This window comes from Bombus affinis, chromosome 1 (genome assembly GCF_024516045.1).
Source record: "Bombus affinis isolate iyBomAffi1 chromosome 1, iyBomAffi1.2, whole genome shotgun sequence".
Lineage (NCBI taxonomy): Eukaryota > Metazoa > Arthropoda > Insecta > Hymenoptera > Apidae > Bombus > Bombus affinis.
Genome location: NC_066344.1, coordinates 8073471 through 8097984, shown reverse-complemented (window position 1 = coordinate 8097984; position 24514 = coordinate 8073471). Strand labels below are relative to the sequence as shown.

Sequence of the window (24514 nt, the reverse complement as noted above, 5' to 3'; positions counted from 1 at the left end):
TGAATACTTGAGCGTGACCGCGAGAGCAGAGTAGAGAACGCGCGCAGGGTCCGTCCGACGACTAATTAGTATTTTGACGTGGATATCCGCGATGGATCTCGCGTATCGTTCCTGGACCCGCGTGTCACGCGAATCCGATGCGACACCGTTCAACCCCCGCATCAACCTACACTGTCGAACCTATTTGCAAATTGCTTTTGCCTCGACTGGTGGACGCGTTGGTCTGATTGGAACTACGAAATCCCAGTACTATGAAGCAGAATCGATGAGCAAGACGGGGTTAGTATCGCGAGGGTTCGTCAACCCTTGTCACGTTACACGGCTTTGGAATTTTGACAAACATTCAAAATCCATTTCGTTACTAGAATACATAAATGTTTCCATCTGACAAGTTTCATTCGCAAGAAATATTTTCCAATTACCGTTGCACGCATAATGTTTCTATTAAATTATACTTTGGAATATAAGGATACCGCCTCGTGTCTCCTATCAGGATCGAGAGAACATCGCGTGTATGTGGTTTAACATGCCTTCGATCGCTGCTCTTTTTCAATTTAAGTGCTTTATATACCTTCCATGCCTCGCGTTGCAGAAGATTGAGCGCATAAACTCGTACACGCGCCGCGTATCTTGTCGCAGTCGAGAGCGTCTATTTATTAAAACCGTGGCGCGATAGCTGGCACACGTGTTTCAAGCAACGAGGCGATATCTTGCGATGATCGTAGTCGGCGAACAAGTTCGCGTTTCCTGTTGTACGCTGCGTAAAAGAATTCTGACGATCTCGTTAAGCATATGTACGTAGAAACTTTGATCGTTGTTTTCAAGTTCAAGAGAATCGAATTGAAAGAAGTTTGAAAGAACCGATGTCCTCGATTAATAAACATGCGTTTCAGAGGCGATTAGTTCGTCGTACGATCCTTCTGTATTCGTGTCGCAAATATCAATGTCGATATTCCAGAAATCGTGAGTCACCGGACCGTGACTAATCCGTCAATTACCGGTACCGTCACGTTGACGAGAAAAAGACAATTCATTGAACAGTAGTAGCTTTTCTGATGTCGCGAGATGATTGGATTCGCTTGATCGTAGAATGTACACAGCCGACAAGACTAATGAATCAGTCAATGAAACAAGTGAGTCGTGTGTTTGAACAATGACTCTCGTTACCGATGATATCATCGTGTGCTTCGCCATTAACACAAATTTAAAAAAGTAGAGAATCATTTCGAGGAATGGCGTCAAGCGTTTTCCTCGTAAACATGCCAAGTCGTAATTTTTAAATTCATTCACCGAGGCAAAAACAGGATATCGAACGTCGAGAATGATTAGGTGTTCACGCGTTCTTTAAGAGGTTTTCAGTCACAGGTAGGAGAAACGAGCCATGAAATATGACATCATCGTCGGAGTTAAAAAAAAAAATAAAAAAAAAGGATGGAGGAAAGAAATGCAAAAACCAGTCACTACGACGCAAGATCCTCTGTGATATAAGATGGCCGTGTTGAACAATTCTGAATACATGTAGGTATACACGCAAGCAAATACAGGTTTCTATAGGTCATTCAGAAAATGCGTGCCTCCTTGATATGAATCATCTTTACTACACCGCGTAAAGCGTTACACAACCGGTTCCAGCGTACAACCTTTCCTTCTTTTTATCGTTTCTTGATCGCATCGGTCGTACGATTTATAAAACAGCCTTTTCTCACTTAATTACCATAAACCTGTATCCATCTGATTGTCATAATATTCACGTATGCTTTAAATGTAATACATATTTACATATATACGTACAAGAAGGATCTTTGACGACGAAATTGACGCTCAAACGAGTTCGTCTGAATTTGGCACGGGCGCCTTCCTCATTATCGTCGGTCGCATCGCGATGAAAATTGGACGCCACCGTTGTAAACGAACACTCCGTGTAACGGTACAACGAATAAATTCTATATAATGGCGGTCATAACAGTAACACGCCGCGAGCATAGCCGTGACTGCGCTCGTCGAAGAAATCTGCGTAATATTCAAATGTCAGCCATTCATAGTCGCATAAATCGCAGCGAATGTCAACTGTTTACGATCCTCGAATTCCACGCGGCAGAAATGGTGCGCGTTCCACGACGCTCCTCTTCTTTTTCCCAGCGATTCTTTCCCTTTGTATCGTGTATGTGCATTACTGTGCATCCGCGAAAGTTGCGTAAGCAAACTGGAACCGGACGAAAATGTAGGATGCCTGGCGTCGCCGACGAACAACCTCCGCGTCTCTTGGCCGCGTAACGTTTTCAACCGGTGCTGGTCTTAATGATAACCGTGCAGGTATTGCCATGAGAGCGTCGTTATCTTTACAACGCGCACACACAATTGCCGTAACAGTTCCGACCTCTTTTTCCATTCTCTCGGCGCGTTGCGCGCAAGTGTTTCTAGAACAAGCCCTCCTGGATTCGCAGATTCGCAAATGCCTCGCATTCTTCTCGTTCGAGCACACTGGGTAAACTTGAAAAAAAAGAACAGCGGAAAGAAAAATAAGTCGATTGTTCAAAAGTGGAATCCACCGTGGGTCAGTACTACAGGGTCCTTCAAAAGCTTGTAGTAAGCCAAGTATCTAGAAACTTCGTCGCGTTTCCACAAACAGAGAACTATTCGTTGCTGAAAAGAACGAGAGCATCTTGGACTGCAAACCCACTGCAATCCGACCACAGTTTTACGAGAATTTCGAATAACATGCGCCAATTGTAAGGGAAAATACGCTCATCGTGTATCCGATGAGCAAGCCTGCAATAGAACAAGTTCATCTTTGATGGAATTTCTTCGAATCAATCTCGATGAACACGGATTTTCGATTGAAAAACATTCGATTCGCGTTTAAGCGGCCGTATTTCCAGGCTACCTGCTGTGAAACCATCGCGCACCACTGTTTTCACGCGCGATATGTTCCGCCGCGTTTCGGTATCGGCCGAAACAATTGTGTATTCAATTATCGTAACGTTCCATGTCTTATCGCACGGTACTTGACACGTACCACGGCGAGATTACATTGCTCCGCTAAAAGTTGTCGCGTAGAACGTGAAAACAGTCCGGATATTACCGGTGGCTGGTCCTCTTACCGCGCAGTTCTCGTCGAACGGGTATCGACTCTAGCCTAGATTTAAAATCCAACGCGTCATCAAGTCGTTCTTCGGCGTTAACCTGTCCGCTTCTCTGAAATCAAGTTTCAGCAATCGCGTACCGATCACACGATCATCCAGGCTTTGCATATTAAATTTCCTGAAAAAATAATTCAGCGTAGCGATTATTTTAATCGGACGTTTCGTTATTTTGCTCGACAAACAGTCTAGCTGGGCCAATTTATGAATATTTACATCGCGTAAAAATCCATGAATATTCACTTATACGTACAAATGGTAAAGTGAATTTGTTGGACTTACTGTATCGTGGAAACAGACGCATATACGTGGATTTAAGAGAAAAATGGTAAATGTTGCGCGGCGCTTCTCGGTTGCAGTTCCTATATAAATATTTGCTACGATTCGGTTTCGTGCGCAATCCCTTTCGCTTACAGCTATTCGCAACGTGGATTTCTGCGAGCATCTAGCATTCTAGATACGGAGTTTTCTATGTGGTTTTGACGGTCGTAGTTTTGTCGACCACTTATCGGAGCTTCGTATGCGATGGATGTGGCTCCCTGCCACGTATTACGAATTTCAATGCTGCATCGTAGCGATTAACTTTCAAAACAGACGTTGCGGTTTACTGCGCTATGCGTTTAGCCGTCATGCCATGATTCATAGGAGAGCACGACATCACTGTCATCGATTAGAATGTCTACGATGTTTGCTTCGTATGTATGTCTTAGGAAGAAAATTTTTTCTCAGTATTCCTTTAACTATCATTGAGAATATCATTAAATTCATCGATGCAGAAAGATCGGAGAAGAGAGATGATCTGACAAGGTATTTAAATAATCGAGAGATATATTTTCCTGTTGTACCTGTTACCATCTAGCGGAATTAATTCCACCGTCGCACGCTTGAAAGCCCTTATCATCTAATTCGTTCTTACGAAACACGCTAACGGATACACGAGCATTCCAACTTCCGTCATTTCCCACAGTCGAAGCTCGTGGTCATCGATGCAACCAGTTGCTCGCGTCACCGTAGTTCGACCATGAAAAGTGCGCGCGAACTTCTGCGTTTCTGCCACCGAAGTTGCAACCGAAAGCAGCACGCAAGAAACAGTGAATGAAATCTGAATCAAAGGGAAGTTCGAGCCATGCAGATTGTCTATCGCGTATATCAATCGTGGGGACTTTCTGTGAATCCGGTGAAGCGTGTCACCACCGTGGAGACTGTATCCTCTGTTTCTTATCGCAATACCCATAAACCACGAGCTGTCCTCTCTTACGTATGCAATATGCGGTGAAGCTCGAAAAAAAATTGATTTTATAGCGGCTTTTTTCTTGGGGTTTCACGGTGGAATCGATAGCATTAATATTTTATCGTCGCTCGCGTGGGAACTAGTTTCACTTTTTCTATAGCGAAGTGGAAATTCCATCTTCCGCTCTATTGACTCGTATTCCGCGTGCTCTGTTTCTTTTTTATGCTGTTCGCTGACAATGAATGTAGCCGGCCGCTCTTACCCGCTTTCCTCCTGCTCCTTTCTCGTCTCGCCTTCCTTCTTTTTTTTATTGCTTATTCGTTAATTGGTTTCGCTTCTGGAGTAAATATTGAAGCATCACTGTTATCGAGCGCGGTGAAACAATTGCGCCGAAAAGTTCCGTTACTAGGTCGACGTGAAAGCATTACTCGATTTACGGACGATCAAACAGCAGGCACGTTTCTTGTCCTGTACACGCGATATAGTTGCGATCGAGCAAACGATAGTACGTGCACGACGTTACGCCAACGATTGCTTTATCATTTTCGTCCTTGTTTATTTGCGGCGCCTATCTTATTCTTTGTTTAACTTTCTTGCCAAAGAACTTTAGTAGTTGGCGATTTCTATTTTTACTACGTAAGGCTCGAAATTTTGTTCGCAGTTTATGTTCACGTGGCAAATTTTTTCCCCTAACTTTTTCATTTCCGTAATTTACAAAACCTTTTCCAATTCAAAATTCTTTTAAGATAATAATTTTTCATGAGTCAGCGTTTCTGCATACCAAAATAGCATTTGATTCATCGTCGGTTATTATCATTTCGCATTCCTTCATTATCATCTACATTCTTCGTGTGTAGTAAAATAATCCACAACCGACAGCTTTCTAAAATTATCCAACACCGAAGCATCCTTCGCGCAATCTCCCAGAAGAATTCCATTTATCAATTATTCTCACAATCAGCACAATGATGGTGCAATCAACGAGCGATCCCGGTCTCGAACGGGAAAAGCATTGTTCCCCTTTTCCTGGTGCAGTTCTCCGCAACACAGGGCGGCTCACTGGCTGACCACGCGCGCATACCGACGCATCTAAAATTACTTACCGGATGCTACGCGCGCCACTGTCGGTTGCGCAATCGGCCCATGCGTATACGTGCGCGCGATCGCTCGCGCGCCAAGTCGCTTCTCCCGTCGTCCTGACTGTGCTCGTCATCGCGTCAGCTCCCTTTCGCGTGTTCCCCCGTACCTGCTGCGATCGTGACTCAATCGCGAAGGCACGTACGACTAATTGCTCGTTTGCATGAGAAAAAGAGGTTTCCGGTGCTGGTTATCCGATACGAATCGAATTCACCGGTTAGTCGTGGTGAACGGTAAAGATCGACAAGGTTCCGCTCGCTTATTAATATGTAATTGTTCTTTTTGTCCTTCCCTACATGTTTTTGCGGGAGGTTCGTTGCAGCAATATAACGATTTCTATCGACGAGGAGTTTTTTAATCGCGAAATTTTATTTTGTGAAGCTCGTCGCGCTAGTCGCGGAACGTGCTTTTCAAGGCCTCAACGAACAATCCATTTTGGCGTAACGGAAATAATTTTTCCACGTGCATACAACGTGGTTTTTCGTCCCTCTCCTTTCTTGGCTTTTGGTTTTCAAATGGACATTGCAGGGCTGCACGCGCGGTTTTAAATGGCGACGTTTGTACGAGAAAATAACGATTGAAAGAAAATTGGTATTTTTGTGGTCATGGAAAGCGGATTCTACGTCGCATTTATAACGGGAAAGATGAAAAGGAGGCAGATAAAAAGGGACACGCTTTAATACGGCATATAATGCTAGATAGGAACAAATGCCTTCAACTGTGTTATTTATTACCTCGCTGAAGAAACAATTGGATAGTTGTACAAAAAGATGCAGAAAGAAATCGATGGTTACATAACCAAGGACATTCGAAGTCACGAACAAAGCGGAGAAAAAGACGTAGTATTCGTTTCTAAGTCTACCGTCTACGAAATTAATATGAATAACGTTTCAAAGTAGCGACGAAAATGATCAAATAATAAAACACGGAGCGAAATGGCAACGAAAATCAGAAGAGAGCAGGGAAAATGTTGAAAAGGTTGTATCAATCGGTTCGAATCTGTTTTTCCCGATGGTTGGCTTTCAAGCAATTGCCTGATGAAACACGGGCGGAAGCGTAGCCACATCAAACGATAACCCTTGGAGCGTTTCGGCTCTGACACTGAGATTTCGCATCTTCGTGCTCACTCAGCGCTATTTCGTATTCAACATTGTTATGCGACCGGTACTCCTGGCGTTACTTTCACGCATGAAATAACCACACAGTCGAGCGGTGCTTCAATTGCATAATTCGGTACGCAAATAAGCACATCGTAATCCTTCGGATTCGCGTGTGGAACGAAGACCATGCGGAGAGGGCCGTGGCGAATCAAGGGAAGAGAAACAGAGGAGAGAAGGACAAAAAAGATAACGAGAAAGTCAGGAGGCAAGATAGAAAGAGGGAGATGGAAATGAGTACACGGAGAACGAGGTCGGATGATCCACGCACGATGAAGACGATCGAGTTAAGCCAGTCGAAATCGCGGATCATAAAGCTTTGCGAGGAGCACGCTGGTCGGCGGAGCGTTATTCATAAGCGAGCGTTGTGTCGTCGTCTCGCTTGCAAAACAGGAAAACACGTCACGCGGTTGACGTTAATGTGATTTGCAGGAGTCGCTCGAACAGATACGTGTGCCAGGATAAAAAGCGGCCGACGGAGGGTGGACGAAGACAGACGCGGGAAAAGAACGAAATTTCTGCTATTGTTGTCGAACAAACGACAACTGTGTAGAACAGAGGGGAAGAATGAGACGGAAGTAGCGAGGACACGGTTGAATTTTAGCGCAACGTCGCATCTTCCACACCGCTACTCGAAGACAGACGCCACATTGTCTCCGAAGGATGTGAAGCCAAGTAGAAAGGGAGAGAAGTGTGTCTTTTTGAACTGTGGGGCCGTGAAGCGATTACAAGTTGGCTCGTACGTCGTGTGTCAGCCCCGATTTGCCCTTGAACTGCGGGAAAGAACAGAAAAAAGACCATCAAGTTGACGAGGAAGAGGGAGCGACTGTGGCAGAGAGCAAGGCACGAAGAAGAGAGGAAATGAGAGAAAGAAAATGAATTATTCCCTGTAACGGGAAGTTCGGGGAACCATGATCGACCATACGGCGCATATGCAGAACGTAGAGCGCACGTGCACCAGCCTGCGGAGGTTTTTCGTTCGCTGCATCGCGTATGCACAAAACTCGACGTTAACTGGTGCCAGCTTCGATATACTCCGCACGTACCAGCGATGTATCGTCCGATCGTGTTTCCAAAGCGGAGAGAAAACTTTTCACCGTGGGGACTTCATCCCCGGTACTAACACCCCCTTGTTCACCTTTATGGAAAGTCACAAGCCTGTTCAGCAACTGCCTGTACGTAACTGAATCTCCTGCTTTTTTCGTGGAACACCGAGTGTCCTGATTCCTCGCGTAACTTCCACCTGGGCCACATTACGGAAATTCTGATCGAAAATCCAACCTTAGGCGACGCCGCAGGGATTTACGAACGCGACACGCTGTCAAACAATATCATATTGCTATTCTAGCCATAGAGAACTTTTTTCTTCAATCGGCTCGCATAAAAAATTTCATTCAATGTACCGTAGAATGAAATTGAAACTATTGAGGATTCTCTTGCATCATTATCTCGATAACAAATATTCTTTCTAGAAATAGAAGCAACGAAGGTTTTATCGTTTAATTTTTACCGAAATAAAAACATCCGGTAAAAAGAGATAAAGGACAATCAAGTTCAGAAAGGAATTCCTACGAACGCGGATGATAGTAGCGGGAAACTTTGAAACATCATCCATTAATAAAACAACCGGGAAAAATGTTCCTCTCTGAGCAGGCGATAACGACCGCTCGCGTATTTTTCGCGCGATGAAAAATGGACGAAGCTGCAAACCGGTACGTCTCTCGGAGCTACCCTCAGAGGATTTACGCGAGAAGATCCAGCAGCTTCGCGGCATACGAGACGGGAGTGCGAAATCTGCCGGAACCGGAAAGCGTGTCATCGTCTGCATATCAACGAATGCCGTGCGCGACGTTGCCGGGAAGGATGCGAGGGATGCGCTTTAATAGTGGTGCATTTCCAAGCAGACGGTGTTGCGGTGCGACGATGTAGATGGCCATACACCATAATAAACGTACGTGTTCGCGCGGCGAGGAGGTGCCGTATATCCATCGGCAATCGGCTTGCCGCCTGCTCTGTCAGAGTGCTCTTCTTTTATTTAATATCGCGGTTAGACGACCCCTTCTCGATCCACCACGCGGAAAACCGTCTCACGACGCTTTTCCACAATACGACGCTCGTGTTTCTTTCTCTCAACACGATACTACTTGGCTGAAACGTGAATACAGAATCGTTGATACACTCTCCGTGCGAGTCTCCACTCTCGAGAGAATATATATATAGGCGTCACAGCGAAAGGAGACAAGTAGCTTTTATTATTTATAAATTTTGTAGCCGACAGAGATTTCCAAACAGTAGACTCGCTATAGGAATCGATACTACCACGTTAGTTTTCAGTCGCAGCCTTTCGGAGTCCAAACTGATCTAACTTCACTTTTTGTAGATTTCTTAATCTCATTATCCAGATGCACGATTAATGTCGAACATTTAAAAAAAGGAGTTTTACTCCAGTTTTGGAGTTAATCAATATATGTAGCTTTGAACGGCTCATTTCACAGATGAACTTTTCTCAAACTTCATCACCCAACTACCACCCACGCTACCATATTATCTTCAATAATCTTAGTCGGACATTCCATCATCGTCTCAGCATATAACGCCAGATAGTCATCCTCTCCTCTCTCCATTCCAACAACGGTTAATCCATCACGCAACGCAACTGCGGAGAAGCTGGTACTACAGTCAACTCGAATTACATACACGGTTTCCACAGACGTAGCAGAATCGTGTTCGCGGAACAAACACATCTAGTTAAAATGCAGGGAATCGGTATTTCGTCGATGAATGGTCGTCGATTTTTGTTGGCGCTCCTCGGCGCATTCGTGGCCCCGTTTCAGGAAGTGCACTCCTGTCCATTGTTAAGTAGATTTATACGATGCAGAGATGACTATCGGAAACCGCGTTCGTCGAGCGCTCGTTGCATTCCCATCCCTTTCTTTCTCTCTCTCTCTCTCTCTCTCTCTCTCTCTCTCTCTCTTTCTCTCTTTTTCTTTATCCCTTAGAGAGATCCTTTAGTCTCCGCTTATTTTCTCCCGTCGCGTGTTCCATCTTCTCGTTTTCCGCGTTCGTTTCAGAGCGATGGCCTTCACGCGCGTATTTTGTCCTGTTTCCTCTCGGCTCACCACTTTTTTTCGGTTGATCCAGAGCGTCGAATTGTCCGGCGCGCGAGCCACGTTTCACCGCTATGCGGGACAGCGTGAAATTTGAATGGAAAATTCGTGTTTTTGCTCCGCTGTCCGTCGCATCGGTGGGGTGCAAGTTCAGCCACAGAAGATTTACATACGCGTTTTTAGGCGTCACTCTGTTTCGCTATGGATCAGCTTATCAAACCGCGCGTCACCCGTCGCATTCATAATATATTCATTTCGATGTTGCTTTCTCGATTACCTCGTTGCATAGCGTATATACACACCGCTAATAGAATTATGCTCGATGTGATGTTTTACATAGTAAACAGTTGTTTTGCAAGAAGATTGAACATCAAATATGTGTCTTTTATTTTTGCCTCTTTCCCGAGCGTGCATTGCAATGGATCTGCTAATATGGTATTTAATCTGGAATGACAACGAGTTTCAATTTTCTCCTCGAAAGATTGACTAGAAATACTTGAGAATCGGCAAGTGGTAAATGATGTGTCAACAATTCTTGTGTCATTAACGACAGGCAATCAGGTGCAATCAGGTATACTAGAATAATTCCAAATTATGATGCCGTCGTGCAATACGATAATTTCGTAACCTCGTATAGTTAATTTGCTATGTGGCGTCTTGACTACACGGAAGATGACTGAACCACGTCGATTTACTCTCTTGTGCAACTCTACTGCTCTACCATTCGTTTCCTTAATTTTACAACTCGCGGAAACCAACAGAGATCTCCACAAAAAAGCTAACACGCTTCGCAAATAGAGTAATACAATTGATAAAAACGATACGACGATACGAGCAATAAAAATATGATGTGATTCACGGAAAAGTACGACGAAATTATGAAAGTTGATGGGGTAACTCGCAAATTTCGTAACCGTCTTGCAAACAGTATCGTTCGGGAGCTTCGCGACTTACGAGGACAAAGGACAACGTTCCTGAAGAGCTTCATAGTACCGTAAGTTTGGCAACTAACAATTTCTCCGTCGTGCACCCGACTGCAATAAGAATGATTCGCCGTTCTCTTTCTCCCTCGTTGAGATTCCGTGTTCATCGTTTGCCGATATTTCGAAAGTAAACTTCTGCGAAGCAGCGCCCGCAGAATCTAATGAGACTCCCCGCTTTCGCGCTTGGTTTTCTTTGCAGTTTTCCTTCCCTGTCGGATCTCCTATCGAAACTCGGCTTAAAGGTTGCCAACCCTAATCTTTCATGCTTTCCTAACTTCTATTTTATTCCCGTCACCGCGTAATTTTATCCGATTGGACACGACGTGTTAGGATAATGGAATTAAATTTATCATTAAGTTTTACCGATTAAACAAGGATTGTGAAATTATAGAACTGCGCTATCTCCGTCGCAGATTAATTCGACACAGTCGAAACTAAAATTGCGTTATCTGTGCAACAGATTAATTCGGCACGGTCGAAACTGAAATAATTTCCGTGAAAATAGGAGGACACTGCTCTGTGTATATAGTACTTTGAATATATGGAACTTGTTCCAACACCATTGATAATTAAATATTCGAAGAATAAATTATTCCGGGACTCATTGTGTTTCGCGGTCTCACACAGTAAACACTGATGAATGAAACATTGTTAAAGGAAAGAATTTCATCAAAGTGACTTGCGCTATTAGGAATTCAATTATGGACATTCACTTTCTTACCTGCTGCAAGTGAAGAATATGATATCGAGAACGTTTTCTAAGTTGAAGCTTCTGAAGCATCGGCACACGTACAGACGAAACGAATCTTAAATAAATCTTAAGTAAATTTTTCTTATTGGCGGAGGCACGCGCCACGAACGAGCAATTAAGTCCGACCACGGAGAGAATACCGTTTCAATTCCTTAAAGGAGTCCATCTTTTCGGCGCGTAGACGATCTTTTAATCCAAATTAATGCTTTTAGCGAAATTGCACGAAAGCCTGCAACGTGGCTGTCCTTTCCAGGTGCTCTTCTCTCTGCCTCATTCTCCTTTCTTTGTACCTCTCCTTGCTTCTTCCTTTTCCGTTCCGTTCTGTTTGTGTCCCGCGATCGATAATTTTATTCCACACCGTATTCTCCCTCGTTCACTCGCGGTTGACTGAATTTATCCAGTTCGCGAATTGACCTACTTCCCAGGGCCCAATTTCATCAGAAAAGAAAAGGAACTCTAAATCTTTTACTTCCACTAGCATCTATCGCGATCTATCGCGAACTCTATTAATAACGTTCTCTTCAATTCGTAGATTCCTTTACACAGTTTCACCATGTCTGAGGATCAACACGTGTTCGCGAAAAGCCATTGACTTTTCTGATATTTCTCCGCTATTTGTAACGCTGTATTCCACTATGCTTCTGTATCACGATACAGTCATAGACAGAACAGACGAAACTATCTGAACGTCAAAGCTTAGCTCAGTGCCAGCGGGTCCCGTTTCTACTATCTACGAAATGCCTGTAGGGTCGAAGTAAAATCTACAAGACAGATTTACTGATAAGTTAAATAACAGGATGAAAAGCCGTATCCGATTTCGCCTCATCCTCGAACCTTCTCCTTTTCCACTATATATTCCTTTCAGCCATCACGCAACAGCGATATCCTCGCGTGGAAAGGACAGAAATTGCGATCTTAGAATCGTTTCGTGCTCGATGCAACGCGACGGGATAGAGCGGAGATCGTTCTACAACCTTCGTCGTGCTTATCAGCGAGCCAGCAGCGACTCCAAAAGGAGTGGGACGAAGAATTCATTGAACTCTAACTGGCACTAGAATGGAGCGATTTAGCGCGGCCGCGTACACGGCCAGGCCGATCCAATGCGGTTGTAGTCGAAACGGGAGTACAGAGCAAGAAAGAGAAAGAGGGAGACCAGGCTGTCATTCCCTTCGATCAAGAGACCGTGCTTTCATCCAGCTCATTCCGGAGATCGTTCGTTTGGTCGTCCCTAATGCCAGAGCAATGACCTTGCAGCATTTCACCGTGCAAACTGCAATTCGTTCAGCCGTCTCTTTTCCTTTCTCGCTATCTAGGTATTACCCGTCTCTGTCTTTCTAGCCGGCTCACGGTACCCTCGCAGCTGGAGATACACTGCCACGGTCTCTTGTGCAATCTACAACCGCTGCAACGACCACTCGAGTGTGAACGCAACGGGGATCGGACTTGATCGTTTTAAAGATCGAGAGATGGACTTAAAGAGGATATGCCGGATTTGCTTCGCGGTGCGTTCGTTTCGGACTCGTCTTTCTGCGTAATTTATAATTATAAACTGCGATTGCGCCGACTCTTATTTTCATTTGACCCCATTGGAACAGTGGTTGGATCTCGATTTCTTTTTTTTAAATCATAATATTACATGGTTGAACTTTGTTCATCTAAATTTGTTGAGAAATTCATACGTGAAAGGTAAGGTTTCACTAATTTTTCTCATTACCCATGATTTTTCAGAGAATAGGAGTTTGCGTTCGGATAAAGAGACTCGATCGTCAGGAACGCCGAATACAGAAACTACTTGGTACACGATACATATACACAAATAAAGTTAAGAAGATTAAAATCTATCTTTTAGTTTGCTTCATATTTTCGAGACGAGCATGTAATAAACCACTTTCTCGCGTAATCGAACACCAAAATTGTTGGTGCTGGTTCTTCCGAGGAGGTTGTTCGTCGAGCAGATTTACATGGGAGAAAACAACCGAACAGATAATACGATTTGCCGGTGATGGTATCGCGTTTAATCAGGCCACGTGACAGGGAAACGTTTCTCGCGAGAACGAGGAACGCGTTCCTTCGCCTTATCCAGGCCGCTACAAGGAGAAGCCGCGTTTACCACGTTTCGACGTTTCATTTCGCGCGAGAGGCGAAATCGGTCGGTTATTTGCAGAACCGTGCAACTTGATGAATACGAATTCCAGGGGATCGCGAGCAATTTCCGCCGCGCACGGCAAAACAGAGATTGCGATTCCAACGTGAATCATCGAGCGTGAGCCGCGGTGCCGTAACTTATCGAACCACGTGCTACCGAGGAGCCGAGGATTGCATTCCAGCGAGTCGAGAGAGCTCGGATAGTTTTTGCTCGAGTCGGCTGGTTGAATAGGGTTGAACGCGGGATACCTGGCTGAGCGACGCGTCGTCGTATTCGCCAATCAAGCTTCTTGTCGTCGACCACGTTTCCTGGACTCGTCACCCTGTGGTGGAAAGCAGTGGACCGCGTCTCTGCCACGAGCCTGATTACGATAGCGATGGAGACAAAAAAGAACCGCGCGCTGGGTATCGGTTCGAAGGAGATAAAAAGCAGGCAGGGAAAACGAGAAGGGAGAAAACGAAGGGAGAATCGGTTTGCCAACGGGGAGCTCTTGCTGGCTGGCTGGCGAGAGGATTGGCTCTGGACGTTCTCCGACCCGATCCTTAACGAACCTTTAATGCCTAGACTGGCACGGTGACGAAGGGAGCTACGATGATCCCGTGGCCGCGCCGCCCGAAAGCGACACCGAATTCCCCGGCATTTAACCCGGTGCGTTAACCTTTCTGAAACCGAAGCAATTGCACTCATTGTCCGGGAACGATAGCTAACGGAGACGTAGGATAAAGTAAGGCGAAGGAAGAGGGGCGAAGAGTACGAGGATTCAACGAAGGGGCGACGAGAAGGAAAGGATAGGGAGACTTCTCGGCTCTCCGAGTTAGGCGGAATGAAAAGGGGCAGCAGGATGAGTGATTCAACGTTTAATTGGACGTGTAATTTTTTACTAGGCTGTCCGTTCCGTGCGGGACGCGAGTGTGGATGTAACGACGCGCAGGGTGTCAGGAAAGAAAGGACGCGAACCAAATGAGCAAAGGTAGGGATCATGCGCGACATTTTCCCCTTTGTATGGGTGCCGTTTTGTTCTACGTGGTCGCTGGGAATCCGCACCGTAGGTATGCGTGTCACGCGACACCCGTGGAAGGTTAACAAACACGGTCACCGCTAATTGACTTTTTAACCGCTAATTAAGCCCGCGACGAGCTCGACCGCACGAAGTCGTTGCGTCATTGCATGGAGGAGAACATTGCTGGAACGGCTTTCGACCGCGTACACTTTTCCACCGGGTTTCGAGTAACTGGGTCGGGCCTTCGAGTAACTGAAACTGTCCGTGTCGTTTGTCCCACGAAAGACAATGATACACACGGAGCCACTTTCACTGTTGTCGCGACTCTATAGCATCGAAATTGCCGCCTCTTATTTGGGACGACGATGTTCTTTCAAACTGAATTCGAAATTACGCATACACAAAAGAGTCGGTGGGCGCTGCTTCGAGCGATGCTCGAGGTGCCTCTGACTACGTCTCGTTACGGAATTAACGATGGCGTCATCGGCCCCTGGAGTCATAGCCGTCGATAAATATCGATGTCCGCCGGCAACTCGATCGTGGCCAATGACACGCAGCACTTTCGATCCGCGCGCGTACTTGAGAATGTGGGTTAATGGACGCGTCGATCCAGCCGTGCATCAAGCATTCGTTTTTCGGACAGAGAAAAAAAGTTCGCACGGTCCAGTTGCCTCAAGGCGAGCCAGCGGCCATCGCGACGCATCGCCGACGAACGCACAGGTGCACGCCGAGAATACGCGGAGCCACGGGACTGACCCCGTTAACGGGGCCCTCGGTGCGTGTACAGGCACTTGTAGACTGTTAGCAGCGTGGAATTAGCCGTGTTACGAAGGGAAATCGAGCGAGTGGCCTCTCTGCTGGCCGAAACTCTCATCATGACTGGACGAGCAGCAAATATTAAGATACGCAAAATATCTACCGTTACGCAAGACTTTTTACTCGAAACCAGACTGCCATGCATAATCAACTCCGCGTAAAGTAAATCTTTAAATCACGCGAACTTTAAATCTCCAAAGCGAAACTATATCGCGCATTTCTCACGTATTATAAATCTGACAGTTTCGTATTCAGAGATTTTACGACGGTCGAATGCTGACGATTGAACCCGTGCAGTCTGTCATTCGACGTAATGGAACGCAGAGAAGTGATTAATTAAGGTTCGTCGTCCCTAATTCGTCGTTGTCCGATTTACTGTGACCGCGAGGCGTTCCATACCGTGCGCTTTGCTTCAACGCGCTTAAACGGTCGATCCTGGGTGCTTCCTTCGGCCATATTACGTAATTAGCGTTTGGTTCGCTTGTGCGGGCGAGGTAAGAAATAACCTAAATGAAGTCTAGGGTGGCTCGACAAGCGGTGAGTCAGTCGATTCGTGGCGACCGTTTAACCTCGGGTCGCGTTGCCCGCAATCGTTACACCGAAAAAATAATTACGCTTACGCGTGCATGCCGCCCCCGCGTGCATAGCACGGATCTTTATCGTGGTAACGTGACACGCTCGCGACCTTTACTTTCGATGCCAGCTTCGTTCTTAATTGTTTCAATTCGGGTCGTTTTCCATCGAGAAGCCTCGGGCTGCACGTAATTCCGACAAAGCGCTACGTGATTCCGGACTGTGTTTTCACTTTACACAGCCGTTCCTTAATAATTGAACAGCTCTTAAACGCTGCCACGTTAAAGCGTTACCGATGGTCGGCACGTGGTACGGACTTCGAAATCGACGAACACATGCCGAGCGTAGTTAACGAGCGTTTCGGTCGAATCTAAATCATTTGGAATTCGACGATCGAAATATATTGAGGATACGATCAAAGTAACAGCGTGGATCTAAAATAGACAACCGTCAATTTTACTCGAAAGATCGACCCCTGCCATATGTATGAACATTTTGTACATTTGTCGCGATCTGACATCGCGTAAATTATGGCTGGTGGCTCTATCGTATGCTGAAATCACGGAAACTGTATACACCATCAGGGCAGAAACGAGTTCCATGGTGGTAGAGGACAGCCGTTATGGTCGAAGAGTTAGGGTAAGTGGTAAAATGAGATTCGCGTGTACATTTTTTCTTATCTGACGCGCAGGATGCGGAAGTAGACAAGAGGGTTTGAAGTAGCAGGGGTAGGACGAGCGGCCGAAGAGGCGTCGGTATATTCGCGTTCACAAAACCGTAAAATATTTCGGTCGAAGGGATATTCCGTTCATGGGTCCTCACTTTCGGTTCTGAAGAAAGGAAAAGTAAGTGGCTTGACCAAGACGGGAAAAGAAACGAGAGAGACAAGAATAAAATGGGAGATAGATAGAAGAAAGGACAACGCAAAGGACGGCAGAAAGAGCGAAACGATGGAGAGCGCGTTAGAACGAAACAAAGAAAAAGAGAACGTACAACGTGGGGGAAGAGAAAGAGAGAAAAAGAGGAAAGAGACAACGTCTGGAGAATACTGAATTGGCCGTAACATAAAGAAGCGGAAGGTACGAGAATGGCAACCCTCGTGAAGGGGAACCCATGATAACGTGCTTCGGATATAAGTACCGCGGGGAGTAGGAACGTAACTTCTTGTCCTTGCATGGCTGCGTAAGTGTACATTCTCGCAACTGCCCGCAAGAGTACGAACCACGGACAAGCCTCGTAGCACTACCAGAACGTTTCGTGTCCGCGTATTCGCGTTTCCGCGGCTGAAACTTTATCTTACTTTACGGCGAATCAAAAGCTCCGCTTTATCATCATCCTCGACCCCTATCTTTTATACAACGAGCTAACTTCGCCGACATTGTATCCAGACCGCAGAATACGCTGCTTCTTTTTCTTTTCTGGACGATGGTAACGAGTTATAAAAAGATTTTGTTCGTCCTTACTCTCTTTTCCTTTCGTTGTAAAATGCCGCTATCGTCTCGGTGGCTAGGTCGTTCGAGCAATCTTAACAAGAGTCGTGGTCTCTACTTAGCCAAATTAGATGTTCCGTCCCCGTGGGCACCGTTCTTCGTCTTCGTAATCGTCGTGTCGCGCGGAAGAGATAGAATCTACGCGTTAGAATTAGCGCTAGCTAATCGTGTTCGCGCGCGCCACCGCGTTCTTCGAGGCAGCTTGCATAAAAACGAACTGGGTAATGTTTGGATCCGGCGAGAGCTGAGAATCCCTGCAAGAACAGAGGCCATTCGACCCAACGGGACCTCGTTCCGGTGTACCGAGAGGCGCGTTCAGTCCCAATTTACGTGCGAGTGTTTACGGAGCAAGATGGCGCCAGGCTGCCACCCTTACGTGCATTAATGCCGCTCCGAGAGATAGTATGCGCACACCCCCGTCTTTCTAGACAATAGACGCGATACCGTGCCCGGCAACAATGCCCGGTATGCCACGACGACGTCTACAGGAAAAGAAGACTGTCGTTGTGCTCGTGGCCGAGAATGTCGAGATGGAAGGCGATGCGTTGAAAGGAAACAACGCGGCTGGTCGCCGATGACGAGAACGTTTTCGACGATCATCCCCCGGAATCACCTACGATTCACGCGCGTGAACGGGTCTTCCTTCCAACTTCATATCTTGCAATCACGCCGCTGGAATCTGACGTTTCCTGATACGGGTAGCCACCGGGATTTTTAGAGCATTTATCTCGACCCGTGATCTAAGTCGGTGAAATATGGAAGCGGAGAGTGGTTCCCAAGAACAAGGTTCGTCGATTGATGATGCTTAGTCGCGGGATGGATTACGCGTTGCATTCGTGGTGAATAATAGACCACGATGGTAAACGACGTACTTTCGAAAATTTTCGCATCCAAAAATAAAGCAAGGAAAATAATTTCGTGAAAGCTGGAATATCGTTTATAATATTACAAAACTGATCGTTAAAGAGACCGATCCGAGCGATACTTATACTTGTTTCGTAAAAGTCAAGTCATCGCGTAGAGAGTCGATTTCAGCGCATAATTGCCGTAGTTGAAGCTGAAAAAAAGTCGATTAAGCCATGGAGTGATTATACGCAGCAGGGATCTTCGTTACACATGCATGCCCGGCTGGATATAAATCGTGGCCAATAAGTCGTTGGCTGTCGCGCGTCAGTGTACATCCTCCGGTCACCATAATCCGTAGAATGGACTGCATAATTCATTCCCTCCGTCATTGGCAGACCTCGAAGTCCAATGACTCGTTATACCGCAGCGCACGAACTACGATGATCGAATGGTAATGCCGCTCACTCGCATACTTACGGTTAAGTTTGGCACGTAACTCGTCGTGGATGGCTGTTCAACGACGCCGATTGCAATTAGCTTGCCCGATTTGTCGTCCTTATTTCCATCAGTCGCGGCTACTACGGAATCTCACATTTTTCCCGTTAATTAAACCCGCCATGAGATTGACATTCGTCCGTAAGTGAAACCGATCGATGTCGCCTCGATCTTAAACTCGTTCTTAAAGCGTTTACCTTGTTGAAATCACGAGATCTCCGTAACATCGATGCATACAAGTTTAGGAGTATTAGTTGGTGCTCGCGTGTATCGAAATTACGAGCGCGTACAGCCACTTTTCGAGTGACGTTAATTCAATTTCCTGGGAAAATTGAAGCGGCGAGATAAAATCGTTCGGTTCGAAAGCACCGTAGTCGCGCTTTTGCACCCTGCTTTCGTGTCGACGCTGCTATGACATCGCGTTTACAGTCACGCGCTTGAAAGTTAACATAGAGGTCTAAGGGATTAGATTTATCGGTTAATCGATGTTGTAGTTTACATTGGTAATGGTAAGCATTAGGAAATAATTTTCTGCAATTAACCAAAGAATAATCGTATAACGGTTAGCATAATATTTTCCTAATGAATTAGTTAACCGTAATTACCAAAAATTTAGGGACATTAGTCCAATCTCGTGATTAAGTTTCATAAATCTATCTTTTCTTATCGATATATCATACCTTTTCCAACTGTCATCTACGTGTTGCGATGTTCATTTTGTGACCTAGCGTTGCCTCCATTTTTCGCCAAGATACAGGACATTCAATCCATCCTCCGTCACCTCGTCCGCGTGGTTACAATTTCTTTCAGCCTATCCGTTACGTATCTCATCCTTCTTCCTCGCGTTTATTGCCACTCTATTCTTGCCAGACGCGCTACATCCGAAGAGCAAATACAATTTTATAGTCGATAACATGGCTGCTTGTATTTTACGATCGATTCACGACAGGGATTACGCGTCTTTCCGAGCATACATATCGGTATTATCGGAGCTGGTGTTCGACGTTTCCTAGCTTCATCCGCGAAATATAATATGCATTACTTAGGTAACGTATCTCAGTGCGAGTACACATCGGACCTAGCAGACTCTTTTCAGTCGCCGAATCTCTTATTCAACCGTAGCTGCAATTTTCTCAAACAGTCAATACTGCCACTGCCAATCTTCGCGCGGTGTTTACCTTTAATCTCGCTCGAGGCATGCGAACAGGTCTCGAGACGCGGGCCGGATACGAAACGACGCGAACGAAATTCGAAATTTCGCATATACATTCGCGACAGTGACACGCCACTTCCTGGAATAATTTCGAAACTCGCACAAGCGACGCTGAGATTGAAAGCTCGAAACGCCCGGGAAACATTGCTCTTGTCGAGAATCGAAATCCTTTCAACGATACGTCTATTCCGGTTCCTTTTTTTTTCTACTTTTTCTACGTACACTGTTCGTTGCCCATTTCCTCTTCGTTCCTTTTCATTCGGAATCATTCTTTCATTTTGTTCAGAGAAATCGTTAGGTCGGTCTCGAAAATGCTCGCTAGATATGCGAATGGATATGATGTGCATCACATCCGGGATACGTATCCACGTGCTCGCGTACAACGTATCCGCACGAAGAAGAATTCGCGTGCGCTGGGCGAGTACGCGCGTAAGTGTGTACGTGAATGCGTGTGTACATTGCGGCTTGGTACAACACACATCAGTGCGGTACGGCATCCTCGAGGGTGCTTCCCTCGAGGATCGGAATGCTTTGCCGCCCCCCGCGACCTCCCTCCGGCTTCTGCAACCCTTCTCCGCAGCATCTCGCCAGAAAATCCAAACATTCTTTCGGGTTTATCAACTTTGCCTTTAATTCACGAGATTCCAGCCAGAGAAGAGTCAGCCAAAACCAGCTTACCGTCCTAAGAGGCCACGAGTTGTGGCCGAGAAGCAGGGACGAACAAGGCCAGACCGCTGTGTAAATATTGCTTTATAATAAACGAGGGATTGCGTACTAAGAGAATACAGAGTATGTATATACGTTCGGTATTCTTAGAAAATTATCGCGGTCGCTCTAATAATCCTTCCCGAGTTACTATACTCGTGTCCTCTTCTTTCTCTCAGCTTCGGTAATTCTCTAGTTCGATGGGCTTACGTGGAAATACGCGGGCGAAATCCGTTAAGTGGCCTCGCGATATTAAAAAACTGTGGCTCGTTAAAAAATACTTAACTCAGTGGAAATTGCAGTTCGCGGCAAGTTCCGCGGGAACGATCGACGGGTTCGATGGAAAGGGAATCTGCCTAACGACATCAGAGCATTAATTTCATGGGTTCTACCATGGTGGTCTGTATTTTAAAAGTCGTTATTACGTAACAGCGCACCAGCGCACTCGCGGTTGTGAAATCCTTATTGATGGTCTCCTTTCCGCTTTCCCATTTTTCTTTAATATCTTTTGATTTTTGATTTTTAATTTCCTCGCTTTCACATTCTTCATATACTTTTTCTTCTCTTTCCTGTCTTAACGAAAATATTCAGCGGCGTGCAACTCGAGAAACAACGCGCCGCCGCGCCGCTCCGTTCTCCTATTATCCTTATTATCGGTTTCAAGTGAAACAAAGTTCGTGAACTTGGAAATCCAGGTTGTCGACTTCGTTCCGCTTTATCTGCACCAACCAAACGACCGCCTAACCCAACTTACCAATTCTCGACATCCTAATCTTACCGGGATACCAGTGGCTAACGTACTTTCCGACCCGATAAAGACCGCATCCTCCACGAGATAAAGAGCCTCCGCCATCCGTCAGCCTGTGTTCGTACGCGATGTTGCCTTAAAAAACGTTTCACGTTTCGATGAATATCCCTTCGAGCAGATCTCGTCACGAATCTCTCTTTTCCTTCACGTCTAATACTTTCTCCTTCCATCTCTCGCGCTCTGGTTTCTTCTCGTTTCGTCTCGACGCTGGAACGAATGCGGGATCCGCAACGAATGTTCATCGATCTTCAACGGTCTTTATGAGATTCCGCGCTCGAGAAATAAATGAGAGAGGTCTGAGAGCGAGAGAGCGCTTTTAAGCGTCGCGAGCGACTGTCTGGAGCAATCGGTGGTCGCGAGCTACGTTTTCTAGCTTCCAGACGAAGAACTTTCGCCGCTTATCTGCTATTCACAGCCACTTCGTTCGAATTATCTCGCGTCGAGGACTGAGGCGATTCTCGAGGATGTCCGTTTTGCCTACTGCCCTCGCGTAAATCGTCGTTATTACATTAAATATCCTAGACGTGGTGTCCACCAGAGATTTACGCCTTCAATAAAATTTTCAATAATACTATTTACAGTATCCATTTTCGATCGTTGTTCCTTCCGAGCGATGAACGCACAACGATTGACGTTCAGATGAAATATATGGTTTGGAACGTTCAAGGGATTAATTTTACGCAGAAGAGGTTTATTATTTTTCACGACCATGATTCGGAGTTTTGCAAGGCGAAGGGTTTAGACCCTCAGAAGCAGGGAGCCTGCATGTCTGTGACACGCTTGTCGCGTGTTGTATTGATTGAATTAATTAAGTGGTCTGAGTGGGAAGAGGAACCCTACATAGATTTCCCATCGAGTACTATGTAAGCTTGTACGTGGATAAGAGAGCTGGATGAACGGACGGATGGAAACGGATTGACACGAAGTAGCCGAACATTTTTTAAGAGATCATAAGAACGAACGAATCTGAAAGATGGAGGCGAAGAAGGGCAGAGAAAAGGAGATCGGCCGCAGAATATGACAGGCTCGCGAAAGTAGGCTTCCTCGTTCCGTGTAGCGACAAATGTGTGCTAGCAGGATCAATTGAACGTCTTGCGGGATGTGGCTTAGGACATAATGGGAAATCGATATCATCTTGAAAATGTGTCCATTCGGACGGATACAAGTTCGCTACATTTTGAAAGGAAAAATGGAACGAAACGCTATTCAAGGGAATTCCGAATTATATTTACTAATTTTATATTTGTTGATGATTTGAATAGCTCGAAAAGATATTTCGTTTTCTCTTTTCTCTTGTGTTAAATGCTAGAGTGAACAATTTATTGGCATCATACACCGTTTCAAACTATTAAACGATCAGGGACACAGAAAGCGACGAGCGTTGAGTACAGCACTACTGCGAGTTACACTTATATTCCTGAAACTTTACGAGGAATGAAAGAGACATTTCTTGGCAAACCACCAAGAAAAATATCCACCGAAGAAGCGCGTGTGGAGCTTTTATGACGGCGTGGAATATGGATGAATACTCTCTTACTGAAAGGGGCCGCTCTTCAAACAGAAAAATTATCGGCATTACGATTCTCCTGGGTTACTAATAGACTCACGATTCAACTTGACATCGCGACCTCGCTTTCAAATAGTATCTTGCAGAGAAATTTAACGAAACTTGATATACTATTCGTTCATACTTCTCTCCTCTTTGCTATAATTTAATACCATAATTATTACAATATATATTCAAAATTGTTTGAAAACTAAAAAGAAATATTTTTTGCGTACATATTATAAAATGATTTATTCCGAATGGAAGAACCCGATGCGGAAAATACACGAATGGATAAAGATACGAACGTAGCAATAAGAATATTTTCAACATTGCTCGGCTCGCCACCAACTCATAATACGAGCCAGTGAGGCTAAAGCCTGGCGAAACATTCGATGTAGAAAATATCGGGATTGCGATCTTCGTGCCTTGTTACGTATAGCACCAGGTCCGAACGGGGATGAATTTAATGCTCGCCCCATCACCGCCTTGCCCGGAGTCAAATCCCGAGCACCAGAGGTCCAACAGGATTATCGTAATGGTTCGCTAAGGTTCGGCGCCGGCTTTCGACCTTTGCTGCCGTTCAAAATCCTGAAACGGCTTGGCCCACGAGTTTCACGTAGTGAACTCTCCACGTGAACTATCAGGTACAAAAGCGGAGACAGTCCTTCGGTTATCAAAGTTATGCACATATATATAAGTTATATGTATATACATATATAGAATGTGAAGAAGCAGCTATGCGCCAGTTACGAAATTATTCTACGGCACGACGGAGCTATTTCCTACGTTTTCCATGTGTTACGATTTCGTTTTAGAGAGCTCTACTCGTAACGGAAGGAAATTAGTTCGAGGCGACTTTCGCCTGACAAGGATAATTATAAATACCATTAGTGTACTATGTAACAGTAATTTTACGACGTCACTTTGCATTTGAGTAAGAGCGGTAATAGCGTATAATGAGGAAATAATGGCACCGCGATTAGGATTTTATTTCGCTTAGTAGAGTTCCATTATCGATGCGATTGAAGTGAAACGATCGGTCGCTGTTTATGGAAATTTTTCGAAGTCTTGTATGATGACTTGTTGAAAAATTCACCGCGATGCTATTCAAATTATACACAATTAACAGAGAACAAGCTTCCATATAACGTATCGCGGAGTTTCCGCAACGAGGATAACAATTCCCATGTTTAACGTCCTCTGGTAGCTGGTGGAAACATTTATCCGTTCGCTTTCACGCTGGGCCAGGTATAGTTTTTCTCTCGTCAGCTTCATTATCTCCGCGAGACACGTTTTCCGCCCGATGCAATGAGATTGCCGGATATAGAAGACAAGAGGAAGCTAAGGAAGATGCAGGGAAGAAAAGG

At 45.4% G+C, this 24514-nt stretch overlaps 1 protein-coding gene across 2 annotated transcripts in view; it reads right to left on the bottom strand.

Moving 5' to 3' along the window:
* LOC126919967 (heat shock 70 kDa protein cognate 4-like) overlaps nucleotides 1–24514 on the bottom strand; it is a 58070-nt gene that overhangs the window by 21972 nt on the left and 11584 nt on the right. The window contains exons 1-2 of one of the 2 annotated variants that reach the window (XM_050729764.1): nucleotides 3423–5484; nucleotides 1792–3261 (exon numbers count right to left, since the gene is read on the bottom strand). The exons of the other annotated variant lie outside the window; for it this stretch is intronic. The gene's annotated coding sequence lies outside the window, so the exon portion shown is untranslated. Of the gene's footprint in view, nucleotides 1–1791; nucleotides 3262–3422; nucleotides 5485–24514 lie in introns of those variants that run through there. 2 annotated transcript variants of the gene reach the window in all.